The following is a 7,153-nucleotide window of genomic DNA, read 5'->3' as shown; positions in this document are numbered from 1 at the left end:
TGTCAGGTACAGCCTAGTTCCTTTGCTACTGTTTACCAGTTTTGCACTTGCAATAGCATCCGGCACTTTCTTTCAGTGCAGCATGATTCCTCAGAGGAGAGAAGGGTGATGAGGTCGGCTAGAGATATGCCTTCACATATACTATTTGACGATCAGGAAGTGAAGGAACAGACATGAAGAGTGAATATGATATATGATGCCTAATTACAATGAGCTAGATGCAGTACGGAAACCATTTTCTTGAAGCAATTGTCAATTGAATGTAGCATTCATGCACACATTAACCAGTGCACATGCTATATACACAAAGCCCGAACCTGTCTCTGAGTGAAGCAAGGGAGCCAAAGGGGAAAGCAAGCATGACTTTAAAGACACCGTAAGTAAAAAGTAACAGCAACAAAAAAGAAAAACAGAAGCATGCACAGGAACAATATTCGACAAAAAGAGGCATGAATTGCAAGGCCTGCAGCAATGTGGCCTGCAGCACATCAGGGTGGTGTTCTGGATTTTTTGGCAAAGGTTCATTAATGCCAGGTGATAATACTGTATGATTTGTATTGGCTGTGCCATCCCCTGTGTGCTCTTCCAGCAATGCATAATGTCCAACGTGCAACTGTCTAACATCCACTCTCTACACTCTGACTCAAAAACATGCTCAAATGAACCTCACCTGAATACGGGCATAAATATGGGAATAAAGCATGAAATTTACTTTTTCGACATTCTGATTGCATATCATTGGAAAACTAAACGTGATTTAAATGAGCGTATGATTTGCAGCTAGTGCGTCTTGTATGCATGGTTCTTCCAACAGGTTGCAGTATAGCTTCTGTCCTTTATTTTGGTAAAACATGCACACTTTAAGAGACCTGCTACTCACGTAACACATTCCCTGTAGCTTTAAACAGCTCGTCGTTGACTAACAATTGGTGTATCATTTGCTTTCGGTACTTTTTGGCATTTTTTTTTACATGCACCTGACATGAAGCCTTGCTTATAAGAAAACTGAAAATTACAATACACAAAACAATACAAAATTTATTTACAGCACTCACACTCTACAATACACAGCCTAAAATGAAAGGCTGTCACACATTCAAGTAATTACAGTATTGTTGTACTTGTACAGCTCATCGCCATATCTGAAAGGTGGCACGGCCTTGGAGACCAAAGAAGAGAAATTAGTTATACAAAGCAAGGGAACACAAGATAGGGTCAAAAACCCATTCTCCAAGTGTTTGGCCCAAGATAACCCCAACACCAGCAAAGCAATCACCCACTGTTTTACCAATGAGTACCCAACACCACTGAGGATTGGTCCCCAAATGCTCAAACCACTAGGCTGCAACTGCAGTCAAGGGATGCTATGCGTTCCGCAGTATTACCAGTATCAAAGATTATGGAACTCAACGTCATTTAAATGGTAGTCGGCACCTGGGACAGAGCAAGTATTCCCTGATTCTGTTATGGACAGGGCAAAGGTAGTTATAGTGTGTGTAAGAATGATTTTATCTGTGCATAAATGCCTGCCACACCTAGAATGTTCCCTTTATGCAGTCTACCAAAAAGGAGAAATGTTTGGCTCAGGAAGACAAGCCTTAAGCATTATTTCAGCAAGTCACTCAGTGTGACGGCTATCAGGCAAACCAGCACAGCACTTGAAAACTTCATGCTCTAAAAACAATTGTGGGGACACGCAAGCTCAGCATTTACCGCTATGACACAACAGCTTTTATGGCTCCTGTCTGCAGACTCTCATTCGTGTGAATCGACTTTGCTACTGCTAACATCTAGTATTTATTCTATGATACATATCAGTAGCATATACCTGTAAGTTATCCAATTATGTGGAAGACCACTTGTCTAGATACCTATAAAGCCCACTCTAACCAAGCTGTACGGATGCGTTTCCATGGCCTAAGGGTTGCCTGTCTTATTACCCAAAGATCCTGCAAGGTTTATCACCTCACACATTCATCTCAAAGGTGAAGCCAGAGACATCACACTGAGTACTCGGCCATGTCACCTGTCTGAAATGTGCCCAAGATTTTCCACTCACAACGTCGCGTTTTGTGCAGAAAAGAGGCTTTAACGTTGCTGCATCAAAAAAAAAAAAAGCAAGAAGCCAATAGCTGAACATCAACGCTACATTAGGCTCTGCTGGCTCGCAAGACATTTGACCACAGTGTCAACAGCCGAGTTATAGATGCAGCTGTGGCAGAGGCTGTACCACAGAAACAACAGATGAATGTGGTCAAGATAAAATGAAATCGCTTTGTTCACAAATTCTTCAATACATCACGAAAAAGAATGGCTCACTTATGGATAGTATGACGTCTACTGTGTTCAATAGGATTGTACCTTCAGGAAGTTATCTTTTGAATGCAATCTTAAGAATATATTGTGGTGTTCAATTTAGGCTGTACACATAGCAGACGTGCAAAATATGCAGCACATTCTGAGGGTTAAATGCAGAGAGGATTGCTGAAGCTGATATAATAGGAAAGCATAGGGATACTAGATAACATAGAAAACACATGCGACAATAGGATAGGTGTAAGTGAAACTAGCGCAGCTGTCACTTATGAGAGCAAAAAGTTATACAACTCAGTACTAGCACAATGGTACAAAATGTTGAAAAGTGATGATGAAACACAAGTTTCCTTGAAAGTGCTTCTACATAAATGAAATGAAAGTGATTGGCATAAAATTTGTGCCCCTTCCTTAAAATTCTCAATTTAAAGCTCACAAAGAACAATGAAGGCTACAAAAGCAACTAACAGAAAAAAAGTAATGAAGCAGTTATACACAGCTGCAATCATTCGATAAACATCTCGAGTGATGAAGCCAGTCTCCAGTGGCTTAGAGCATGAATATGTGAGCTTTACCAACCCTCTTTTAACATATGTGAGTGCCGGAGGGCATGTGGCAGCAGCAAGAATGTGTCAAGAAGCAAATGGCCCAGATAGCAGCCTCATAATAGAGGTATGGAAGGACTACACACAACGCTATCATGGAGGGAGGTATTTTATGGAACAAGATATGTAGCAATGCACAAAAGGAGCAAAGCATTTTGTAGAGCTGCAGTCAAAAATTTATGAAGGACAATCTTATCAAAAAGTTTTTATTTCACTCCTGCGCTTGTGCATCATTATTGTGACTATGAGTTATATAGTGAAACATGAAATGTCAAGCAATTTATCCCGTACACAAATGAATGCATTCTTTCCCCTGCGAAGCCACCTTCAAGAACTTTTGCCAGTGGGTGCACATGCACATCAATATCACCTAGTTACAAAACAGAGAAGTCAATAGTTGCCTTTGTGAAAAAACTGAAGAATACAAAAATGTTCATTGATCGCCGAGCCACACAAATGATGCAGAGGTTAAACAGGTTATCTGGGATCTTGATTAACATCACTACAAAGCATCAGTAATTGCAGTGCAAAATGAAACTGGCAAATTTTGCAAAAGTGGAATCTAAAATTGCCAAAATGGGTTGACAAGTTGGCGGGGGCCTCATTTTCCGTGCATACAACAATGAAAGACAATGACCACCAAATAGATGCACAAATTATCCTTGGGAAAACTAGTTGATTGCTGTTCATCTACATTCAGCATATGAAGGAAGCAATAGAAAACAAGCATAAAGGCAACCAAATACAAAGAAGCACAGCTCGCTTCACTCTGCAGTTTGTGGAAAAACACAGTGGGCACCTCACATTTCACCCTAGTAGCACACAAGATAGGTGTAACGAAATGGACTCTGCTATGGTAAACGACTGCAGACACATCCACCAGGGTGCACGTATGTCAAATATTCTCACTGAAGTAGTACATCGCAGGCTGCCTGCTTGCCACAAACACCAAAGTGAATTGTGAACTGTTGCTGCCCGCATGTCCTACTCAGAATGGCACTTCTGGAGGTAGAAGGAGAACGTTTTTGTACCTTCCTGTGTTTCATTGACATGAAGCACTTAATAAAATGCACACTGAGTTTAAGCAGAACACAAAAAAGCAAAGTATACAACAAAGAATGACAGCTCTCAGCAAGGGCCACAGCACTTGTAGAATACACTCAGTATGTCTACAGATGGTAGACAAAAAATTATAGCACCAAGGAAAGGTTTGGTTTGGTTTGTGGGGTTTAACGTCCCAAAGCGACTCAGACTATGAGAGACGTCGTAGTGGAGGGCTCCGGAAATTTCGACCACCTGGGGTTCTAACATCGCACTAATGTGCACTAACATCGCACAGCACATGGGCGCCTTGCTTTTCACCTCCATCGAAAAGCGGCCGCCGAGGCCGGGATTCGATCCCGCGTCTTTGGGAACAATAGTCGAGCGCCGTAACCACTGCGCCACCCCAAAGCTGAACTTGGTTCTTGCACATGCTATCAACAAAATGTACACCAAAGAGATGGTTATATCTCAAAACCACAGAAAAAATTAAGACTTGGACGGCTTTTCAGCAGTATGCTATCGAACATGAAGCAGTAAGAATGTGCACATTGATCACTTGTGGCATATATCAAAATCATGACAGCGAGTGAAAATCTCAAGTGCAGGTGATCAAATTGTTCCTGTCCGAGTTAATATAAATGTTGCACGTCCTCTTCCTTGTACTTGTTGATGTTCCTGCTGCGATTACCATTTGCAGGTGGCGTCAATGTCATGTGATCTGCACACACTACAAGCTGTAACGATCTTCAAAAAGAGCTGTCCATCTGCATAGCACTTCACATCTGATGTGGCCGTCCAAGGACAAGGCGTGGCCTCCCAGATTATACAAGCCTAGCAGAGAGGTTAATGATGTTGAATATGGCCCCAGGACTTCTCGACCACATGATGACTCGGATTGGAAGTGCTGCAACGGCTGCACAAGGTCCACACGATCACCTGCAAATGTTTAGTGCCTAAATTATATGCAAATAAAATATCAAACACGCATGGCACAGGAACATTCAAAATCATCAAAGCTACAAGCTAGGCTGCGGTAAAGTGTAATCTATGAATGCAAGAAATGGTCAGTGCAAAACCTAAACCTAAGTGAACCATTTCCGTAACAGGTAAAGACGGCTTGGTGGCGGAAATTGTATTGTGGCTAACTTTTTCTTTCTTTTTTTGCAATTAAGGGAACGACTTATATCAGGCGATTTCACTTGTTTTTCCTTCCTCGGTCGTCGAAACCATTAACCAAGAAATCTTGACAACTACAAGCACACTCAGTTTTTTTTTTTTTTTTTTTTTTTTTTTTTTTTTTTAAGTTCGTGCAGTGTAGAGAAGTTGAAGAAAATTATAATGCGTCGTAGAAATATGCAGCTAAAAGCAACGCAAAGTGCTGATTAAAAATATCGGATTCGCCGCATGCGTCCTGTGAGTATTCCTTTAATCTTCAGTCATTTCCCGCCTGCGTACAACTTGAATGCGAATGACGCTGTATGAACAGTCACCTTTACAGGTTTTCTTATTGCACTTACCTCTGTGATGCTCGACGTGCTGCACCATTTCCAGCAGATTGACTGCGTTGCCCTGCTGGTCGACACCCATCGAGAAGCCCGACACATTCCGGGAGCTTGTCGCTCGGCCGAACGAATACATTTCGTGCCATCCAACATCAGAGGCGTTCACCACTGGCGATCACACCCGAAGCACCAGTAGCTCAACAGTTCAACATTCCGAGCGCAGGACAATTCTCGCCTCGGAGCTTGCAAAGCCGCCACACTACACTCCTCGTCAGATGATTGATCTGACTGTACTGACGAGCTATCTTTCAAGACAATTTGACAGCATTGCTGTGCTGCAGCAAATCCTCGATCACTACTTGCAGACGACGAACGGCACGAAGACCACTCATAAGCGTACAAGTTCTTTCTTTCCTCCATGTAAGCTATAGTGAACTAGAATATATATTCTAGTTCACTATAATGAAAGCGTACCTCCCTTCATGCCTCCCTCCATGGCCGCCGCCATTGCTGGGTTATCATAACCGCACAGACCAATGATTTCTTACCATGGGAAGAAAGGGTTTGAAATAAGAAAGCAGTTAGCGCCGTCACGCGGCCGCAAGCTTCTGCCCCCATTACAGATTGTCTCAAGCGTCCTTTATTTCATACGCGCTCATTATTTGCCTTTCTATTGCGTTTAAAAGCCATGCAAGGTGTATATAAAGTTATCCTTTTACTTTTAATAACAAGCTAAGAAACTACGGTAGGCTAACGGCTGCATAAATCAGCTTGCCTGTCGCCATAGTCTCATTAGCATAATTCGGGCACCTCGCCACTCGGCGAAATTATGGCGGCCAAACGTCAGCATTTTCGGTAATGGCGGCACATCAGTTACGTCATGACGCGTCAATTTGACGTAATCTAAATATGCCTGCGTATCACGTGTTTCACGTGACATAGCTCCAGCCAATCAAATTTGAGCATCCGCTCCTTCCCAGTATGCCATTATTTTCATCACATTGGTTAATCGAGCGTAAGTGTTCTCCAAACCACCATCAGTAACTTTGCTTCCACTCCAAAATCATTCGTATTTGTCATCCAGGCAACAAGGATAGCTCCGGTTGAAATCAATTTTCACGGCTACGTCATTTTGACGTAACCGCTAAAAGTGCTTGCCTCAACTGATGGTTTCGCGCCACAAGTTTGAAGCACGTGACTCTTTTCAGAGCCAATCAGAAAGACAATATGGCGCCGCCAGGGGAAGGCGAATATCGAGGATCGGGCCCCTGATAGCACCATAGCACTATAGTGCCTAGAATATACTGGCTAGTGTGCCGAGGGCGCGCGCTGGCGTGTCCGCCGCGGTGATGCCTTTCCGCCGCCACCGCGGGGCGGCGCTACCAATAGCTAAGGTTTAGTTGACAATTCTAAATCAATAATTAAGATATATGGAGAAAAATGAGCATGATAGCTACTGCTATCACCCCGTTTCAAAGGGGACGCTCCTATATTCCATCCATCCATCCGTGCTATCGCTCCGCGTTCGCGGCCTCGGCAGCATAAGCGGCATATAGGTCCGGATAGCGTGCTGCGCTTTTCACTGCGAAACCTGTCTCTTGACGGTTTAAGCGCACTTTGTGTCTAAAAACAGTCTTGGTGGAAGACATTCATACCGTCCTAGTACTGTGCGGAGAAAATCATACGCTC

At 43.1% G+C, this 7,153-nt stretch overlaps 1 long non-coding RNA gene across 1 annotated transcript; it reads right to left on the bottom strand.

The window, feature by feature from the left end:
- Window positions 1-815: 815 nt before the first annotated feature.
- Window positions 816-6,724, bottom strand: LOC146207099 (uncharacterized). Its single transcript, XR_014706206.1, has 2 exons — window positions 5,480-6,724; window positions 816-4,898 (listed from the first exon to the last, which is right to left on the bottom strand). It is a non-coding gene; the product is annotated as an uncharacterized LOC146207099 (long non-coding RNA).
- Between the last annotated feature and the right edge of the window lie 429 nt (window positions 6,725-7,153).

The sequence above is a fragment of the Amblyomma maculatum genome, chromosome 1 (genome assembly GCF_055883805.1).
Source record: "Amblyomma maculatum isolate TAMU_Amacu chromosome 1, ASM5588380v1, whole genome shotgun sequence".
Lineage (NCBI taxonomy): Eukaryota > Metazoa > Arthropoda > Arachnida > Ixodida > Ixodidae > Amblyomma > Amblyomma maculatum.
The sequence above is the reverse complement of the archived record's forward strand: the minus strand, read 5'-3'. Positions and strand labels throughout refer to the sequence as shown.